At 38.1% G+C, this 23050-nt stretch overlaps 1 pseudogene; it reads left to right on the top strand.

Annotated features, from left to right (window-relative positions):
• Positions 1 to 7207: 7207 nt before the first annotated feature.
• LOC140931995 (uncharacterized) lies at positions 7208 to 21739 on the top strand (annotated as a pseudogene).
• Positions 21740 to 23050: the final 1311 nt, after the last annotated feature.

The raw sequence follows: 23050 nt of genomic DNA, 5'->3' as shown, positions 1-23050 counted from the left end.
TTTGTAATATACTTATTAAAAGAAGTCTGCACAAAAATTATGAGCGAAATCCTCGATATGAGGATCTTACAGAGACTGGCTCTTAATAGTTTTCTCGTGGAGTATCACTCGGAATTCGGAGGATCAATGATTTATGGAGAACGGTCGCGTTACGCTTCGTAAGGTTCAAGTTGAACCATAGATCAGCTTCTCCAACCCACCCTGAAATTTTTGCATCTTTTTTGTTTATTTTTTGTTTTTAAAGCTGAAAAAGTTTTCGGATATGCAACCTGCTGAGGCAGTGTAATTTGGCTAGGCATAAGTGGCCGTCGATTAATTAATAATCCTTAAACTAAAAAGATAAAACGAGACATCTTAATAATTAGATACTATGAATACTGCACTTAGCAGATGGATCCAGGCCAAAAACTGGTTCAATCACCACTCTCTTTAATTTTACCCCTATGAATGCACAATAAATATGCCCAAGAAATAGCTCTTTTATTTCCCTCAGCTTCGATTGAGTCTGACCGTAAATCATTAGTATTTCAGAATCTGAATTATATTCAGTTTATCAGTCACATGTAAGAAGCCCGGCCCCGGACACTTAAGGCCGGCAATGCTGGCGTTCTCGGGGGGCGTCAGTATATATAGAGACCTTAAGATCCCACGAAATCGGTGTACGGGTAACGGGTAGCGCCATGTTTTTTTCGTTTTGTGGTGACGTCATCGACCTTACCCGGTAGAACCAGCCGTTTTTCCGGGGTAGACACTAGTTTACCCATTGAAGATTTACGAGTAGCTGCAAGTCCTACATGGAGAAACGAGTAAATTTTTAAGACTTTTACAAATGTAAATTGTATGACTCCTTGGCAAGGTTATCGCAAGTCTGTTCAAATATTTTTGCCAAATTTGAATTTTAGCTGTAAAATGTATTGATTTTGGACCTCAAATGCGCAGGTTGAACTCTGAAACGATATCAATTTGTGGCCGTATTTGGGGGGATTTCTGAGAATTGCTCGAATGTTTGAGTTTCGCAAAAGAAATAGCATTGAAAAATTTAGCATGGGAGCCACTGTTGAAGTTGACAATCAAAGGAATTGTTTGGTGATGTGCCTCGATCAAAATGGCGGGGTTTGCGATAACAAGCTTTCGGTCGAGGGACTTCAAGCCAAGTTTCTTAAAATCTTTCTGTGATATTTCAATAAGCTTATGTATGAATGAATTATTTGTTGCAGCTTGTTGTTAAGATATGAAGTGTAGAATTTGAGGGAGATTTTGTTTGCATTAAGCGACAAGCATGTACAAAGTTAATTTTGCGTGCTTGTTCTTCGGGTATCTTAATCGAAATAGTCACGCACATGAACATTTTACGTGTACGGGTAAAGTACCCGTACCCGTACACCGATATCGGGGTATCTTAAGGTCTCTATTACTAGAATTCATTCGGTGTATATATTATTGCTTTTTCATCTTGCGGTGCTTGTTTTAAAATGAGACGTTTCCTTGACCAAAAAAGTACACTTGTTTTACAGGCTTACTTGAAATTGAAGTTTAGCGCGACTCTTATAAGTAAAAACCTTTTTTAAGCAGTTTTATTTAGTACTTACAAAAACACTTATGAATTATAAATTGCTTTGCATGGGAGCAGTCACCGCAAAAGAGTTTTACAACTAAACAAACTAATAAAAAACTGAACAACTACTCTATAAGGCTGACACTTAATAGTCGGCACGTACAGGTAGCACAGTGAAGATCACAATCAGCCAAAAATTTTTCTTCGATGGCAGCTTCACGGCTTGCGTGGGGGAGAGCATGCGTGGGGTCGGTGTGCGGTGGCACGTTTTGTGAGGAGCGTAGTTTCTGTCCCTTTACGCCAATTTTAGAGAACTTTATACCGCCTGGACATAATAATTCAACGTTTAATCACTTGCTGAAGTATTAAATGCAGAAATTAGGAGGAAAACACAAACGAGGAGCTCGAGGATCAGTGGAAGAAGAAGAACCATCGAAACTTAAAAGAGCCAACATGGCGGAATGTCAAGAGGAAGAGGCCGCGGAGTTAGTGGAAGCGACAAATGAAGCAATAAACGCCGAAGGTGAGCCCAGTAATGCAGAACTAAGGGAGATGTTGGTAGACATTCAAATAAATACTGCAACTATCCTACGCGAAAACAAAACAATCAGAAGCGAAATGACCGATCTCAAGCGCACAATTCAACATCAAACAGACGATATAACTGCGTTGAAATCATCTCTAGAACATATAACGAAGCAGTACAACGAGGTAGAACGCGGGCTGGTGGCAGCAAGAAAGAAAATTCAAGAGCAGGAAGAAGAAATTGGTGAATTGTACGATCTTCAAGACAAACTAGAACAATACACGAGGAAAAACTCAATAGAAATACATGGTGTACCAGAAAGCGCCTACACCGAGACGGAAGACGTGGTGTTAAAATTAGCGGAGGCCCTAGATGTATCGGTGGAACCAAAGGATATCGAAATATGTCACAAGCTGAACAGGAAGGGTAACAAACCAATTATTGTAAAATTTATAAGCCACAAGGTCAAAACAAATCTATACAGGGCTAGGGCTAAGCTAAAAAATGTCAGAGTTTCTAACATCTTCCCGCAGTGCTCGTCGTCAACTCTAGTGCAAGCCGACAGAATTTTTTTAAACGAGAATCTTACCTCGTACAGGAAAAAAATAATGAATCGGGCAAACGAGATGCGGAGAAATGATGAATTGTTGAGTGTCTGGTCAATGGATGGATCAATATATGTCAAGACCTCTCTGCAGGGTAAGCCGGTCAGAATTAACGAGCTGGAAGACTTAGATTATCTTTAAATGTCCAATCGTCTGGCCAAGGAAGATAAAAACTGTAACTTACATTTGGGACAGGAACAAAAAACGCAAAGTTCGGAGAAGAAGAAGGGAAACGCTCAAAAACTACTTTAATTTACGTTTTGTATAATTTTAGTTTTGTTTGCTTCTGTATTTTTTTTTTTTTTTTTTTTTTTTAAATTTGCATATATATTCTTCTTGTTTTTTTTTTTGTTTTTATTGTAATGCAAGAGAAAGCAAAATACGATATACTTTCTCTAAACGTAAGGGGAATAAGAGATCAAGCCAAACGGAGGAGCATTTTTCTATATCTCAAAGATCATAACTCAAAAATTTATTTCTTGCAAGAAACTTACTCTCAACCAGAAGATGAAATTATTTGGAAAAACGAATGGGGAGGTGAAATATTTTTCTCTCACGGATCCAGGCATAGTAAAGGTGTTTGCATTCTTTTACACCCTACGGTACAAAATAAGATCGATTACTCATTCAGTGACAAGGCTGGAAGAATCGTGCTAATTACTTGTGTTCTGAATTCTCTAAAATTATCACTGGTGAATATTTATGCCCCGAATAGCCAAAGTGAACAATTAGATTTCTTACAAAACTTAAACAATTGCCTTATCGACAAGTCAGAAATTTCCACGCTTATTGTAGGAGGCGACTGGAATTGCACACTATCAAAGATAGATAAAATTGGTGGCACAATTTGGAAACCAACAAATTATCGAAACCTGATTTTGACAACTATGGACGCTTTCGATCTCGTAGATATTCAAAGATTACGTCACCCGAGGCTACGTAAATACTCTTATGAGTCAAAAGTGTTAAAACTGAAATCCAGAATAGACTTTTTCCTAGTTGCCAAAAATCTGACACAACATGTGAAGAAAAGCGAAATTTATCCTTCTATAGCACCGGATCACCGAGCAATTTACATTTCTTTGTCTTGGACAACTGAAAAGTCTAGAGGACCCGGACTTTGGAAATTCAACAACACGTTACTGAAAGATGAACATTATGTGTCCAAAATCCGTCAAACGTACTCCCGCACACGTTCTTTTTACTCCAATTTGGCAGACGCACGCCTTCTTTCGGAAATGTTAAAAATGGAAACCAGAGCGGCAACCATTGCTTATAGTAAAAAGAAAGCTAAAGCGACCACTAATAGAGAATTGGAAATTAGGAGACAGCTCGAAATTCTGGACCGCAATATTTGCGACAACTTTAACTCTCCCAATATCGCGCACATCCTAAATGAATATGAAGATCTCAAAATGGAACTCCAATCTATTTACGAGGAGAAAGGGAGGGCAGCTATTTTTAGATCGAAATGTCGCTGGGTCGAAAAGGGCGAACGTCCAACAAAGTACTTTTTCAATCTGGAGAAAAGAAACTACAACAGGAAAACCATCACTGAACTGCGAACAGAAAGTGAAACAGTAACAAACAACGAGTCTCAGATATTAGAAGCTATCGAAAACTATTATAGCGAATTGTACGCATCAGCAAATAATTCACAGGAAAATAATGTTGATGAATTCACCGAACATTTAAAAATTCCAAAACTATCAGATGCAGACAGAGATAGAATAGAAGGTCCATTATCTTATGAAGAATGCAAAAAAGCTTTAGACACTTTTCAAAACAACAAAGCTCTAGGAGAAGATGGTTTCACGGTTGAATTTTATATGTTTTTTTTCGTTCTGCTAGGACACGATCTTGTTGCTAGTTTCAATGCGGCCTATGATGCAAATGAACTCACCATTTCACAACGAAGAAGCGTTATTACTTTAATTCCCAAAGAAGATGGCTCGCTACTAGAACTTTCAAACTGGAGACCGGTAACACTGCTAAATGTTGATTGCAAGATAGCAACTAAGGCAATAGCAAGGAGAATAGAACCATTATTACCAAATCTAGTGCACACTGATCAAACCAGTTTTATCAAAGGAAGATATATCGGGGAAAATATTAGGCTAATAATCGACATAATGGAACATACGAAGTCAGAAAGCATACCTGGCATTCTAGTATCTCTAGATTTTCGGAAAGCTTTTGATTCTCTAGAATGGTCGTTCATGATGAAAGCACTGGATATATTCAACTTCGGAACAAGTATAAAAAGATGGATCAGTACATTCTATACAAAAATTGAGAGCGCGGCGATAAACAATGGTTTCATGACCAACTGGTTTAGACCGTCAAGAGGAGTGCGACAGGGGTGTCCCCTTTCTCCGTACTTATTTGTGCTTTCCACGGAGATATTATCCAGCAAAATCAGACAAGAACCAAGTATAACAGGAATCAAAATATTCGGGCACGAAATCAAATTGAGCCAATTCGCAGACGACACAAACCTTTTCTGTGCAGATTTGATCTCCGTTGGAAATGCTTTGAAAACGGTGGGAGATTTTGGGAGGCTAGCGGGTCTCAAGTTAAACATAAAGAAATCGAAAGCAATTTGGTTGGGAAAATGGGAAAAAAACAAAAGTTATCCTTTACAACTAAAATGGTTACATAGTCCGGTTCGCCTCTTAGGAATTTATGTCTCTTATGATGAGAAGGGTAACAATGAATTGAACTTTAATCTGAAAATACGAAAACTTCAAACAAAGCTGGATATGTGGAGATCTAGAGACCTCACACTATTTGGGAAGGTACTGATAATTAAGTCCCTAGGATTGTCACAATTAATTTATTCAGCTTCAATTCTTAATGTTCCTGAAGATATCGCAAGCACAGTGAAAACAAAGCTTTTTAGTTTCTTATGGAAAAACAAAAGGGATAAAATCAAACGAACTGGGCTCTATCAGGATCTGGGAAGAGGCGGAATACGTATGGTAGACATCGACATAATGATTAAAGCTCTAAAACTAGCCTGGATTCCAAGATTACTGACTTCAGGGAACCAGAATTGGAAAACAGTTCCTGATTATTACCTAAGAAAATTTGGAGGTTTGAACTTTTTACTGAGATGTAACTACGATGCGAAATACATAAAATCTATTCCATTGTTTTACCGAAATATTCTAGTATACTTCAGTGAATTAAAAACTCTGTACAGCTTTGATCAAGCACAAAATATAATTCTATTCAACAACAAAGAAATACTTGTTGACAGTAAAACCTTTTTTATCAGGGAATGGTTTAAAAAAGGTATCCTGTCAATACAAGATCTCTTACACAATACCGGTCAACCAATGACCTACCAGGAATTTACGAATAAGTATTCCTGTAAAACTAACTTCCTTCAATACTATCAAGTTATTAGCGCTATCCCAAAGCACCTATTAGCCAAAGCAAAATCAACGAAGCCAATTAATAAAGAGTTATATTCTGATAATAATCTTAGTCTACAATTAAATGAATCGATAACTCTATATCTGAACAAAATCAAGACTAGCGACTTCTATACCTTATTATGCACAAAAATCCACACAACAGGTCATTCTGGGCCACAGAGATGGAGCAAAGATCTTTCCTTGGATGAAGATAAATGGGAAAAAATATTCACCTCCCTAAAAACCGTCTGTAGAGAGACCAAATTAAAGGAATTTCAATATAAATTAATCCACCGAATTGTAGTCACCAAAAAGGAACTTTACCGCTATGGAATCAAGGAAGATGATGAATGTATATATTGTGGTGAAAAAGACTCTATTAATCATACTTTTAGAGATTGTCATTTCGTCAAGATTTTCATTCAACGGGTTATCAACTGGTTCAATATAGAAAACAAGATCAATTTTAACCCATCTAGCGAAGAAAGACTGTTCGGCATCCTCTCGGACTTACATGAAAAGGTACTAGTAAGGAAATTCAATTATACCATGTTGTTTATGAGATACTACATCTACGCCAACAAACTACACAACAAACCAATTCTCCTCCAAGACTTCGTTGGTAAAATGATAATTAAATACAGAATTGAAAAGCTATAAAATAGACATGAAAAATAACTCCTCTGACCTACTAACTATTTTTTTTTGTGTGTGTGTTTATGTGGGTGTGTGTGTGCGTGTGATGTACTAGAATTGTAAGTAGTGTAACCATTGTAATTATTAGTAGTACGAGCATCGTATGGATGGTATTGTCAGTATAGCCAATATTGTAAATAGTGCAAGTATAGTGAATATTGCTAGTAGTATTTAGCTTTCAGTAGTGTTTAGTACTGTAAACATTTAATATATGTCTGTAAGGCAAAAAATAAATTTAAAAAAAAAAAAAAAAAAACCTTTTTTAAGCAGTTTTATTTAGTACTTACAAAAACACTTATGAATTATAAATTGCTTTGCATGGGAGCAGTCACCGCAAAAGAGTTTTACAACTAAACAAACTAATAAAAAACTGAACAACTACTCTATAAGGCTGACACTTAATAGTCGGCACGTACAGGTAGCACAGTGAAGATCACAATCAGCCAAAAATTTTTCTTCGATGGCAGCTTCACGGCTCATTCGTTTGGTTTTTCTGACTGTTAATGTTCTGATGGCAGTGGTACTGGTGATATCGAACTCGGACTTCTGTGCCAGCGTTTTTGAAACTCAAACAGGTGAATTAACTCCTGCGGCTTTGTAAAAAGGTTTTCTAAAACGTTTTCTAAGCTGCAAACAAACTACCGGTGTTTTTTTTTTTTTTTTTTTTTTTTTTTCAAAGTTAGTTTTCAGTAGACTCTTTTATTACATTTTTTAAGTGGTCATTTTGATAAATCTGAGATGACGAACTCGGGCATTTTAAAAGAATTAGTTTCCTTTTATCGACTTTATCTGATGTTAAAATTACTTACAACTTTTATCACTTTTTTTACTTCTGACGATTCGCCCTTGTATCAATCGCAATTTTGCAAGCGAGTATATCTCTTTATCATAAAAGATTATAAAACTGTTCAGCTAAAAAAATGAATTAATGTATGTCCTAGCTTCATGTTAAACTCCACTGTATTTTGCTTATTCCTCTGTTTTATATTACTTCATGTTTCAGACCATGTTTTAGTTGGTCATGTCATGGGTGCATCAACTGTTGCTGACGAGTTTGAATGTCACCAAAAATGTCTCAGAAATAACAGCTGCAAGTCATTTAATGTTCATCCTGGTACAGATAATACTAAACGAGTTTGTGAGCTGAACAACAAAACACGGAAGATGAAACCGGACGATTTCATTAAGAAGAAAGGATCTTCTTATTATGAACAAGTTAAGGTCAGATCCATTGTTTGAATATGAACTATCGCTTTTTTTACAAAAGTGTTGATTAAAAAAACCAAAACACAAAACAACCAATTAAAACACTCTAAACAACTAATTAGGGACCTTAACATCAGACGACGGCCACGGCAACATGAACGTCATAAAAGCGATAGGTTTTTAAAACAAGCAAGTTATTAAAATAAGAAAAACAACAAGAAAGAAACAACTTTCCACGCGCATAACACTTTTTTGTACATTTCTTTACGTTTTGCACGACAATGACGTGAAAATGCCTAATTTCATGTTTTATAGAGGACGTCATTGAAACGAGCAACGACGAAATTTTCTCTCTCTTTTCACTCCAGGAGAGTTCGTGTACATTCGACAAAGTAAGCGTGATGGAACAATCGCGATGACGATTGGAAAACCGCGAATACATTTTTAAGCGACGTTTTACCTGCTGTCGCCGTCCTCGCATTTTAAGGTCCCTATTAAAGCATTTGTTTACGACGGTCACCCTGTTGGGTTTTTTCGGAATATTACGAGAAAAGTATTTAATTTCTTAGACGGCTCAAATTCTACGGAGTTTTGAGATCAGATTCTCACGAATTGCTTTATATTACTCGAATTTAAGTGGTTATCTTTGCAGAACTCTAATATCGTAAATAGTACTTTTGACGACATTTTCTTTTAAAAAGGCTATGTCACCCCACACGCGTGCGCGAGCCAATGAAAACAAACTTGAAAAAGTCAGCCCGTCTTTTTCAAGTTCTGTCGCAGATTTTGGAGGGCTGTTTTTATCTGTCTAAATCTCAGCCATCGTTCGATAGTTAGCGAAGTTTTGTATTAAGAATCGTTCTATGGTGATTACAGAATAATTTTTTGGCGTTATTTTGAAATGGTTTGCCTGTGGAATGTTTTTACGTGGATTTACTGTGTCCTCTTATCAGCGGCCGTTGTAATGGCGGAGTTAATGACGGCTACTCCACAATGAGTGATGGAATCTTTGATGGAATCTTCCCTATAGTTCACAGAACCTTTCTATTGAATTATTTCAGAGATTGCTGGCTCTTTTTCTTGTGCTCAAAGTATGTGGACATATAATGAAGCGGCTTTCAAGTTGGCGGCGGCCGTTTTTGGTAAACGATTACAAGAGCATCAGGCCATGAGTTTCGTGACCAAACTAAACTCCTGGCGAAGGAAACATTATAAAATTCGGCTAGATTCCTTCTTGTATTTATCTGGATTCACGGCAAAGATAAACACGACCGTTTGCTCGTCCAGATTGTTCTCAACGGACTTAGAGAGGCACCTTAGTACGAGTTAGATCCTGTAAATGCCATGTTTTTGAACTGTTTGTGTTCGAGCATATTTTTGGAAAATAGCAGAGTTTACTTTCCCTTGTTATCAACGGACTGCTTATAGTGGAGTAGTATACCAATGATGCTTGGTTCTGTTTTTCTCGACGTCGCAGTGATTCGGCACGATCGAACAATTTTGCGCGATTATGTATGTTTCCCTAAGATCAAAATAAAGACTTGATGTCTCTTATTCTATCAGCATCTAAATTATAAAATCACTAGCGACAGACAAGTCTAATTGTTAATTATTTGAAACAGTCTTGGTCTTTATCTTCGGTCTAGCGTCTTTTGTAGCTCGTTTGTAAAATACAACTTCAATTTATTTTGTTGAATAAGACAATATGTTGTTGTTGAATTTTTGTTTGCGCACTATTTTATGAATTGCATGCGTTTTTACTCCAAAACTACGGGTGAAATTGTCGTCATAATTTTATTCTTGAGCTAGCATAACCAGAGAAGAAACGTTCCGTAAATTCTATCGAAATATCCCTTATCTAAACCCATTTCGCTTGTTAACCTCTCTAAATTCGGAGCCTTGGACGTGACAGAGAACATGGAGAAAGTCACGCGTTAAAAACAATAGAATTTTGACAGTTGAAAGTAATTTGCATAACCTCAGAGCGCATATGGAGAAAGTCACGCGTTAAAAACAATAGAATTTTGACAGTTGAAAGTAATTTGCATAACCTCAGAGCGCATGCTCTCCAGCTGACATAGCCCCTTTAAATAATGATTTGTTGCACCGGTTTAATTTGCCTGTCTTAAAGTACATATTTGTTTTTACCCACACGAAAAATATCGCGTATGGCAGGGTACAAAAAGAAGGTATATCAATATATTTAACAATCATCATGAGTATCATCTAAAAAATTATGGAGATTGAGGAGGGTGTTATCCGCCTCGACCAATCAGAAAAGGAGAAATATTTTGAATAAGTAATAATTATTTATATTACTTCTAAAGCAAACAAAAGTGGTATTAACTAAAGCACATAATGACGTCATCTATAGTTGTTACCTATTGTTTGATGTTTCTCATTTCAATTCCTTATTTCCTTCTCAGGTTTCCTGCCAAGAACTGCCCACCAACAAGAAGAAACAAACTGGTCATTATCATCCGGACTAATATATAGATTTAGCCACGGCTAAAAGCGAAGCCCCCATTGATAAATGTATAACTTAAATCAAACAATAGTTTTGTATTCCACAAATCAGTTAACTTAAGGGCACATTCATGTGACTTTTGAGGGAAAGCTAAGTGATTTTGGAGTGAAACAAATCTTGTATCGAGTTGATGTAGCCTTATATGTACACCCCCAAAATAGTCTCCGGTCACATGTAAGAGCAATAATGGCTCTTGATCACAGTAGATAAGGCGTGGAAAAAAAATCTTGGAAAACAAATCAGGCCGAATTTTTTGCGTTCGACAAGTTTACAAATTCTTGCCAATAAATCTGGGTGCGTGCAAACCAGTCTTTTATTTTTTTTATACACCACATCTGAGGAGAAAGAGTACTATGAGGCGCTGTTTTTATCATACAGACCTCGTACAAAATGCAGTATTTCACAATTTTGCAAGACAAATTGCATTCATTCAATATTCAGGACCATCGAAGAACGCGTGGACTTTAACTTTTGACAAGCGCCAAATTTGCGAAGAAATTTTAAAAGAGTTACGCTTCAACGTGATAAAGAATTTATTGAGTCTATTTTTTATTCATGGTTTTATAACGATGTGTAACCTTAAAAAGCGTTTGATACGCTCGGCATTTTGAGTACTCCTGCAAGCGATGTTTATGAACGGCTGAAAACAAACGGCAAAGCGATGAAAATTACACTTTTGAGACTACCAACAATCAATAAAGAAATATAATTCGGTAGAACATTTACAGAGACAACAATTTTCTTTCACGAAAACAAATGGCAGTATTTAAGTGTGCCTAAGAATCCTCAAGTCTTTACTAGTAAGCTTAAAGATTAAGTTTATGTTTTAAGCCGCTGGTTTCCCGGTATTTTGCTGTTTTCAAAGATGAACTCACGACAAGAAAATCGCTCAAAGCTTTCTTTCTACGGCTAAAATTATAACTAAATATTCTTCGGAAAGTTTTTTCTTTCTATTTACGGTGAATTAATATCGACTAAAGGCTTTTTAAAGTTCTGTAAGGTTAAGCTTATTTCAAATTAAACCTCATACTAGGTCAGATCAGTGTCTCAGTCAAATCTTAATACAAACGTGCATAAACTAGCTTCATAAACTGCGCCGCTGGACTTCATGAAATTAGATGTAAATACAATAATTACTCAGGCTTACCATATTTCGAGAAGCAGCTCTTGAAAGCTATCAAGAAAGGCAAGGACCGCTTGAGCCTTTATAATTCTCGTACGCATCCAGCAAGGTGAAAAACAAAAACGATGCCATCCGAAATCGGATTATCGGCTTTGACAAGCGACGCATTTCACAACCGAAAACCAAATAAACAAACCAGCCATGAATAAGAGAACACTCTTGATAGCAGCTGTATTTCATTTTGTACATCCAGTGGAAAAAGACAGTTAAAAACATCACAAGTTGACTCAAAACTCTGTCAGCTTCAGCTGTCAAAGCAAACAACTTTCAAGATGCTGCATAAATTTTACGCATGAACTCACCTGTCAAATTTTAACCAATCAGAGCATAAAAATTGGACGTAGAGCGTGACCAACGCGTGACCATGGTAAGAAAAGGTCTTCCCCGCCTTTATTTTTAAATAACTGGCGGAATTTTCGTGTCCGAGGTAAGTTTGAAGTCAAAATCTTAATAGTGCTGGGCCATAGTGACATAAACACGACATATTTCATATAAATTTTTAAAACACAAACTTGAGCCTGCGATCATTTTAAAAGTAGTAACTTGTCAGCGGATAACTTCAAAAAATACTCGACCTCGATGGGTCGACACCTGAGCCCGCGATACCGTCAGGTGATACTGGTCAGCGGATATCCTGTTTTGACAGCTGTCAATTGATCACTGCATTGATGTGCAATCAGTTTTCTCCTGGGCTCTCAAACTAGCTAGAAAGTGCGAGAGTAAACATTGGTATGCCTGTGGTGCGGACGGACGGTCGTTCGTTCGTTCGGTGTACGGTCACGTGATAACCAAATCTTCTGGGATGGGTAGATTTACTTAGCTATGGGGCTCCGCCAACGCGCGCGCTACGCGCGCGCGTGGAGCTCCGCTACAAAGGAAAAAGATGTGAAATTCGTGAGTAACGCTCGTCTATTTTTAAATTTGATTTTACTATTGCCTCACGGAGGAGAAAATATTTACCATATATAGTCATTTGTTTTATTATCTGCTGCAACAAAGCGGGGTTGGAGTTCCAAGCTGCCTGCATATTCATGTAAGAGCATCCGGGACTCTGGTGACTCTAAAGGAGACGGGAGGTACTGGATCGACCCTGAGAACAGTGGAAACCCGTTGAAAGTTTACTGCGACATGACAACTGACGGAGGTGAGATCTGATCCAAAAAAATCTGAAATCGTGAGCAATTATAGCTCATTCAAACTACTTTTCCGCTTCTGATTGAACTGTATTCCTCGGCTTATTCTTTATAAACAGCTACCATTATCAAATTTAAATACATTTAACGTCAATTGTAGAGATATCATTTGAGAGAGGGACAGCAGACGGCGCCGTAGCTCTTCTTTTTAGCAAAGCTGAGGATTCCCTTATTTGGCCAAGACCGAGTGGTAATACAAGTTTACTAATTTAAGTTAAACAGGGTATCTTTTCTGACTGGAAGCAAAGGCTGGCGATGTGCGGTCTACATGCCGAGGTACCAACAAATGGATAAATTTTCAAAAAAAAACTCACATGACATGACAAAACATGACGTTAATTTAAAAAGCACCTCTGAATTCCTTGTGTAAAACGAAGTGAATCAGAGTTGTGAAAGTAGGTCTCTTGTCTTTAACAGGGCGGCTAAACAAACAATTTTTTGTCTTAAACAGGGTTAGGGTTTGAAGGGCGCGGCGACTCCTCCCACAACCCCCCCCCCCTTCCCCACCCCCGGAGTATTCCACACGTTATGTGTAGGTGACAGCCGAACTACTGTCTAAACATATCACCGTGGCAGTCAATGACAACTGCGTGCTAAAATATATATCCCGATGAAGCCTTTCGAAGTATTCTGCTTCAAAGACCGTCAATAAACTTTGCGGCGTTATTATTTTTTCTTAGCGGCATAAACAGGCAGTATATTTTTGAACTCAATTCGATTGCATGACCGAAAATTACCTTGAGTGGTGAACTAAACAGAGTGATCTAAGCTGCTGAAATAGCATATTTTTCTTAGATTCTCTGCATTACGTCATAAATGTTATGTACCACTACCTTATGTTACATCGCTTCGAGATTCATTCTGCCTTAGAACTTGGAACATCCTACGTTGGTCGAACATTGCCTCACAAGAAGTGGGTTTATTTACAAATCTCATTTTTTGACACTTCGTACGTACATGTAAGCAACAACAGATTAATCCCCAAAGCGCTTTCTGTGTTTTCTACGTTTTCCGCTTCCTCTCCAGTTACTTTCAAGCTTTTTAATAGAAAATTGAAAGTTACAAAAGAGGAAGGCAGAGCTGTTTCGCTTAGGATCCCTTGCTCTCTTTCGATCGCAAATGCATTGTTAACTTTACCGAACCGCCCTGGAAAAAAGGTAAAATGACAAGACAAAAACTTTAGAAAATAAGCAAAATAGAAAGCCATTGCATCATTAAGATACTTAGAAACTATAAACGACGATAAAACATCCCAAAATCGCCCTCGATTCTAGTATGCCAATGACGCAAAACAAGGGGAGTGGTCACAACATTTAAGACTATTTGTACACAGAGAATTCTCGACAGTTATGCAAACCCTTGACTTCGTCTCGGGTTTGCATAACTGTCTCGAATTCTCCCAACCCCTCTCGTGTTTATATCAGGCAATGCAAACACGTGAAACGTTTTCTATTGACTAAATGGAACTTGCTTGAAAAAGGGAAAAGCTACGTACGTTAAATGCAGTACAGTACTTACAACTATACCATACAGATGTTAAGCGATAATCGCATTTTTCTACCCTGGATCTGGAGGTCCGTTCTCAGGAATTAAGCAAGGAAAAAATAGTCTGGCACTCACGGTGACGTTTTTCATTAATTTGAACGAACGCAGTCGAGAGTTTTTGTTAACAGGTCTGTTGGTTTGAATTTAAATGCAGTCGAACCTGTAAGCGTCCATCCGAAATGCGAAGACTTGGTGATTGCATGCGGTAGGGGGCCGAGAATCGAACCACAAGGAGGCTTCTTCCGAGGAAGAGGCCTCGGCACATATAATTTGTGAAAGGTAATTTTCCCATGCAATTTGTAAGCTGCATTATGTGTAGTTTCATGTTGCCGCTAAAAGTATGAGGGCGCTTTACATTTGTCAGAACTGGCTGGCCAGACCAGTCCAGTCGTCAGGAGAATTCTAATATTAATCAGGACTATCCAGCCAGATCAGATTATTTCTAGAATAATGGTGTATGCAAGGCAGTGATGGGTTTAATGGGTTTAAGTAAGCTCATTTTTTTGAAAATGTTGCCATCTGCAATCGAATTTCCGACGACTTTGACAAGCGGCGCATTTCTCAACCAAAAACCCAATAAACAAACGATAAATAACAGAAGTATCTTGATAGTGGGCTGCATTTCATTTTGTAAATCCAGAGAAGAAAGACAGTTACATTAAAAACAACATACACTTGTAAGACGATACAAAAATCAGCTTCAGCTATAAGTAAACGAGTTTCCAGAGGCTGCATAAATTTTCAGCATGAATACACCTGTCAAATTTTGCTTAATTGGAGAAAAAAATGGAACGTACGGAACAAAGCCAAAAGCAACTACCTTCCCTGCCTGTTAAAAACTCGCTGATTTTTCGCGTCCGAAAGCCAGTTCGAAATCAAATTTGAATTGTGCAGCTTTTAAGAGCAGTTGTCTGTAAGATTTGAGCTATATTAAAAAGGCGCTGCCACACTATCTCACCGAATTGGCTAAAAATTGGCATGTAGACTTGATTTGAGGTCTTTAATAAGGAATAGGTAACTTTAGGTTCTAATTCCTCCTACTTCGGAAATTATCGACATGGCCGGTTTTTGGGTGCCTCGGACCGGCGCCATATTGGTTAATAGAAGCTGCTTTTGAGCCTTCGACTACAACCCTGTCTTCAAAGCTAATCTTCCTTTGCCAATACAGATTGAAAGAACAATCCCTCTTTATTGTATTTTTAGAAACTACTTCGAAATTGATAACGTTTTCGCAACGATCGATTAAACTTTTGGTGGGTATACTTTTTGAATTTTTTACACCCGCAAAATTAACAGAATTTTAAAGGCGTATATCTCTTTTGCCACATCGCATTGAAGCTTGCCAATCCGCCTGAATACTCACTGTTTGTAGCTAAATCGAGTTCATTAATAAAAAAATTGGGCAAATTTAACGGAGCAGAAACAAAAGCAATGAATGGAAGACTGTTCTAGCGACTTTGTCAATAATCTGTACACCGAATACTCGCCAGGTGTTGCCAAAATTACAATCGATAATAGAGTTTCTGTCATTAAATCTGAGTGATCTGTGTAATAAAATTAGTCTCTGTAATATAATCGATAACTCTGCTGTGAAAAACAGTATAAAAAAAGGCAGATTGTATAAGGAAAAGGAAAATAAATTTGTTATGTTTATGCTATGACGCGTAAACAAAATTCAACCATCACAGTCGAACAGGAATTTTCCTGATTTTCCTCCGGTTCCTTTACCGAAACCGGAGCTTTTAAAATTAACCATAGTAATGAAAATTGAGATGTATTACCTTACTCGACGACAAAGTTGCCAGTTTCCACCTTGATCGAAAAAAAGTAATATTTTCCCACGCATATCGCGGGTCGTCACGTTCCTTGCCTGGCGTTACAACTCACGTGAAACCGCCTGGTTTCAAACAACTGAACTGAAGAATCCGTGAAAATCTTAGCCAGGCAATAAATAATGGAAGTTGATATAAGTTATCATTATTAGTGAGCGAGGATCGATGCGATGATAGTTCCAGCTACATGTATATACAGCGTTTGAAGATTCACTCAAAACTCATGAGACATGAGCCCTTGAAATAAACATCATTACTTCCGGTTTTAAAAATTGGGCGTTGGCTAAGTAATAAATAGACTCATTCTACCTTGTACACCGTTAACAACGGTTCCCTGTACAATTTTCAGGTATTTTGTCTCAATCACGAAGCCCGTTTTGAGGAGATTCTTGATAAACAGAAAAATTGGTTTGGAAGGGGTTAAGAAGAATGAGGGATGAGCCCGGGACAACAAAAACCACAGTCACCCCACCGAAGGGCTTTAAAACTGTGCGCAAATGCCTCACCCTAGGGACAATTCCAGATTTTTGTTTCCTTGAAAAAGCTTAAAATCGCTAGACAATGCATGGACAACACAAGACAGTCCTAATTCAAAATAAAGTAAACAGCAAAGAAAATTCAGTTAGAGACCAGAGTGTTTATCCGATATCGCGAACAATAAGGAGTGATTGAAGATGTGTCTGCAGTTTAAGGTAAAATCATTTACCATGCTCACGGACCTTTCGACAACATAAGTGTACCGATTGACGTAATATCAGTGGTAAAAAACGAACGCTTTTTACTGTAGGACGATGACGTCATCATACAAAAGGCGTCTTCACTCTGGCATCCAGAATTTCAAACAGTCAAAACCTAATTTTCTCTGCTCGTCAACTGAAAAACACCTCTGAGGGCAAGTAGTGGTAATGTGCTTGTTAGTAAGACGTCCAACATAAGGAGACATTCATAATCAAGTCGGTTAATGCATTGATAAAGGGAAACTTTCTCCTTCACCCTTAGGGACAGAGTTCAAAGGCGCAAAAGATTTTTATTTCAGTTCTAGCATGTGTTGTCTAGCGATTTTCCTCGAGCTTCTCTAAATTTTCCCGATCAAACAAGCTGTGCCCATCGTACATAATCTTGTCTGGGCTCCCTTGAAAAATTGCACTTCATCAGATGCCTTCAAGTTCATCCTCCGCCGCGACAACTTCGTGATCTATTTTAATGGGTGGTTTTCTGGAACTATCCTATGGCTTGTCCTTTCTGGTCGTCACTATATTAGCGAACATGTTTCAATTTCTCTCCAGCAAAAGTCTCTATCAGGAGCGTAGCCAGGACTTTCCAGGTGTGCGGAAAATTTCCAAAACTTACCCTAACATCTTACTCAGTTCTCTCGCAACGTTTCCCCACTACATTTGCTAATTCTGTTAACAAATTATGCGTGGGTGAAATGACACTTGCAATCGGTGAGAAAATTAGGTTAGACACTTTACCCTCAAGGACGACTCTCACGTTTTGCTGACACTTTCTACCTTAGAAGAGATAAGTGAAGCTTTGCCTTCCCCACTCCGTGTAAAAAAATGTCGTTCGGCTGTTCAAACTACTTTTAGAAAACAACAAACTTCCCAACTTTAATTTTCAATAAAGGTATAAGGGTAGGAATCCAAATTGTTTTGGAGTATTTCACTGATTTTAACACGATGATTGTACAGTAGTGTCTAGTGAGTACGGGGGCTAATGCCCCATCGTAAAAATCTGAAATTGAAAACAAAAATCTTGTATAACCGAGTAGTACACAATTTTAGTTATTTTATTAAGTTGTGGAAAAATCACAAATTTGTTTTTTCTTGAATTTGTTATACTCCCATCCATTCAGTCTTTCCGATATGCCCGTCGGATAGCGGAAGTTAACGTAAATGATCGATTACCTGAAAAGAAGCTACCATCCTAACTTTCCACCTTCGGGTCTTTTCCCTAGCCATAATTTTTTTCCCTCAAGGAATTTTTCTCTGTTTTACATAATAATTGGTCTTGCATTCAGCTTATCGATTTTGAGAGCCTAGTCCTATGCCGTATTCTGATGCGATCTACTTTATGTAGCTTTCCCCCCATCTAACAGCTCCTTACTGAACAAAAACGGCTTTAATTGAGTCTATTCAAAGAACTAGCCAATATTTTTCCAGCGGTAAGCACAATGTTCCTAATTCCCCCTAGTCCCCTTCTTAGACGCTTTCATGTGCATCAGGTGTTAAATTTTCTTTTCATAAGCTACAATGCTCATAATCGCGCATTCTGATGTCATTTATGCTTAAAAATTTAAAAATTAGTTTATCGAAGAAAGAGTGAATTAAAGGTGTCATGAGGCGTTTGTGATTTCATGAACTATTTGACACGGTCCTTTTCTTACGGCTTATGTCCGTTGGTGAAATTGCTACTTGGGTTTTCTTGTATTGAAAAGGGCGGGCTCTTTCTAAACGTGGCGTTGTTTATGGAACCTTAGTATTCAGAACAGAATCAGTCGATGGCAAACAACGAAAAGGCTTTTATGTGGTAAGTTACAGTGATGAACCTTGCCTCGAGATGGTCATATTTTTGTACATACCTTCATGCAATTCAGTGTTGGTCGGAAAATTTTTTGTTATGGATGGGGGAAGGGTGGGGGGGGGCGGGGAGAGATCAGAACATGTAACTCGTGTTGTTTACGAGACATTAAGGTAATGAAAACTGTTAAACAGTCTTCTACAAATCAAAATAGTTGCAAATGCTTACGGGAGGCCCTAACTATATGATGATTAGAAGGGCTATATTTGGAAAGGTGCATGGTCGTGGAGTTAAGGAGATTTGACTAATCAACCAATTTCCCGCTAAACATAAGGGCGTGGCCAGTGGCCCCAAAATTGTGTTCGCTCGCCCCGGGCTAGCTCGACTTTTGCGATACGATTATGGGGTTATAAACAATGAGTTCATCATCTATATAGCCTACTCGCCCAAAGTGACTGCATTTCGCTTTTCAGAGACCCATCAGTTACTGTATGACCCTCTCCGATCAGATTTTATGTCCGTGGTACTGGTGGTGAGGTCAGTCTACAAGCAGAGTCGTGAAAAACACCGCCACTTGAGCCTTTACGTTCAAAACATTCCTGGCTATCGGGAAAAAAAGAAGGAGCTTTTAAAAATACTAAATAAAATGTCATTTCAAATTTCACTTTGTCACCGTTCGAAAATTATTGTGAATCAGACCGAATGAAAGTTCACTCAAAGAGGGGGAGGGGGGAGGGGGGTTGGTAGTTCTTAACAGTTCCAGTTAGCTAGAAAATTAAAAGTTACGAAAAAATAGTGGGCGAACTGCCGAATACATGCAAGAATGAGAAAGAAAATAGAAAACAACTTCCTGTTCAAATTCGGGTGAAACGTTTAATAGCGCCAAGAAGACTAACTTGATTGAGGTTGTTCATTTCAGTTCCGTTCCAGCGTGCAGTTCCTTGTCCTCCTAAAAATAGCTTCGTCTCCCACCGATCATTCCATGTCATATTTTGCGGACTTATTATTCAGTAATAACGGTACGATCAGGTAATTTGACTTGATGAGTTCTTTAATTTCATTTCATGTACTAGTTTTATATGTTACGCTGGAAAGATCTGCCAAACAGTGTACATTAGCAAAGGTAGGTTCCTGTTTACACGTGTAATTATCGAATACCATACAATTTGCATAAAGCTACAGTGCACGGTTGGTTTTTCTAGCCTTTTGATTAAAATTGACAACGTTTGCGTTATCTTTGCCTAAGAAAATATGTAATTTGTAGCTGTATACAGCGAAATACTACAGAGAAAATTGTAACTGTGCAGTACACGAGCGGCTCCCGATTGGTCTGGGAAATCGAAGAGCGAACTTGAGCTAGTACCGTGTGTAACAAAATTTATAATTTTCATTTTAGCGCATATTTCAAGCTCTTCGCAAGATCAAAATCAAAAGATCATCTGTTTACATTACAAGGGAGGGTTTTTTAAGCGATAGATAGGGTTTAAGAGGCACGATTAATTTTTAATGAATTTTCTTTTCAAATATTCACCGAATTTTGTTTTGAAGTTTTAGCGGCCAAGTGGCTGAACCACTGCGCATTCATGCAATCATATTTCTGTTCCGTTGCATTTGCCCAATTATTTTATTCAACAATCTAACTTAGCTATAAACAAACTATGTTTAGTTAAAATGGCTTAGTCTAAATCGATGTGGCATGGGTGATATTGGCCTTCCAATTTCTACCAAATTTGTGTACCTTTTAAGTACCGAAAAAGTGCTGTGAGAAGTTATAGCCGTTCGTAGCTCAGGCTTAACCATTTTCAGATAAGAGTAGGTAAATGAAAGGAGGAAGGATAGTTCTTTGCAACTGTATGAGTCACGATTAAGTTATTTTAATGATAAGGCTAGAATTAATTACTGTAAATCTCCTTCAGTTCACCAACATGGCGGCCGCTCGAGGCCTCGTCAAAACTGTCATTCCTGTATCTTTGAAACCAACGAGAATTCGAATCTTAGAATATGCATTCAGTATTTAGGACACCATTCTAAGACTACATGCCAAAAATCAGCCAAATCGATGAGGTACCGTGTCAGGCCGAAGTTCGAATTTTACAGAAAATCACTCTTAAACACCTCTTTATCTTCACATTTTTCTTTCAGAAGGCTGGCTCCTCGTTTCCAACATCACCATGGAAAGCTCAACTCCTCCCTCTCAGCTGCCAGTCAAGACTTCATACCGTGGAATAACCAGTGATCAGATGGTTCTCACAAAAACCGCCATGAATGTGCTAAGAACACACTTGTCTTTCACCCAACTGAGATTCCACTGGAGTAAAAATAATGGACGTACATTCCACGTGACCACTGTTGCTAGCAGCACTGGTGAAGCTGTAGTCCGGTACTTCAGCGGTCAGACGGATGTCCAGCCCGCCTCTTGTGGCTCATATGTCAGAATGGAAAATGACAACTCAAGGCTGGCAAGATTTTGCCAAAATTGGGCATTGGCTAAATGGGCCATGCCCCATTTGATGAAGAGAGATTATACGACCACCCTGCTTTTGTTTTGCATTTATATCATTGGGCGCTTGATCATCCGAATGGTGGCCAAGCGAAAAGATGGGAATGCGATGATCATTTTGTTGGCGTGACCACCAGTGATTTCTGGAAAATTTACGTTCGCTAAAATGTTTGTGTTGATGTCTGCTTTTATTGATAGTCTTCAGTGGCCGTAGAAGTTTCAACGTTTTAACCCGCCAATTTACTCACTTACAAAAACGTCTTTCTACAAGAAGCGAGGACCTTAAATAAAAGGTTAAAATCAGTAGGCCATTTGCACGATGACGTCATTTACTACTACTACCAGAATGCTTCAGTGTTTTGCTTTCTTGTGCAAATTAGAGCTTTTGTTGAGGGTGCCAGTTGGTTAACTGCTAAACGTATAAAGGCCTTTTTTACTATCATAAACAAGCGTATAAAAACAGGTAATTGTTTAAGCCTATACAGAGCGAAGTAGACCCAAAAGTTAGAAATTGATTCAAACAAATTAAGAATAAAAAGACGATATGGTGAGACAGAATGATAGAGATGTACTTGTCAATCTTCCCTACACTAGTCTGTTCGCTGACGTATATGCGACTGCAGCGTCATTCTGTGATTAAGCCTGCATTCGAACTCCGTGCGGTTATGTCTCTCAATTCAAAGGGAAACAGGCAACCATTTCACACTTAAAAAGAAGGAACCTTGTTTTGATACTTGAACCCTTAGCTTTCTGCTTTCTTGTGTGAATCACGTTGTTCTTATGCTTAACGCGAAGACTAGGTTATTATAAGACAACAACTGTAAAATGGTTTATTTTCTCAGTATACTTCTTTGCTTGCGTGCTCTTGCAAATAGGTGTTTGTATTACCTAATAATGCGGCCTAATAATACTGAGTGAAGTCTAATTCCGCCTGTAATCTTATGAGCGATAAAACAAAATCGGAAGCGCGCGCAACCGCGTTAAGCGGGAATCGGATTTGTTTAATCCTCTGATAAGTATAAATTACAGATTGTTAATTGGACAAGAAGTTTTATCACCGATTCCCTTGCCTTACCATCAGGACCCATTCAAGAGTGTGCGTGCAATGGCGCATACTTCATTTTTCTGTCCAATTATACTAACTTACGCATGATATGTACTTTCCTATTACATCGTCCTATTAATTTAATGCTGAAATCAGGGCTGCCGATAGCCAATTAGATTAGATAATTTTATTTTAGTTATGACAAGCAGGACAATGACAGTGCATAGAAATTCAGATGTCATAGAGCGCTTTTGTACAAGAATTTTATTCACAGAAAGAGGATGAAGAGAAGAGTGGTGCTGTCGTCCAGGCTTAACACCGAAGACAAATCAGGGCGTCAGTTAGGCTGGATTTGTAAAAAATAGTTCACTTCATACTGATTTGATGAAGTGTTAAAGAAAATATGACAAACCAGTACACTGAATCCTGGAAAAGTGGGAGAGAACTTGGGAGTCTTCGTGAAGTGACTGATTTGGGAACCCCATCCTATAAACAATTTTAACGTCTGCGGGGCTCTCGATCATGCCAATTAACTGACTAAACGTTTTTTGCTGCTTACTGACTAACTAGTGTTATTTTAGCTGTTTACTGACTAGGTAGCATATTTTTAGCTGTTTACTGACTACAGCTATAACCCATTGACACCCTCTTTGTTATTTAAACCTCGCTGGGATTACAAAATTTAAATATGGAAG

This window comes from Porites lutea, chromosome 3 (genome assembly GCF_958299795.1).
Source record: "Porites lutea chromosome 3, jaPorLute2.1, whole genome shotgun sequence".
Classification (NCBI taxonomy): domain Eukaryota; kingdom Metazoa; phylum Cnidaria; class Anthozoa; order Scleractinia; family Poritidae; genus Porites; species Porites lutea.
The sequence above is the reverse complement of the archived record's forward strand: the minus strand, read 5'-3'. Positions and strand labels throughout refer to the sequence as shown.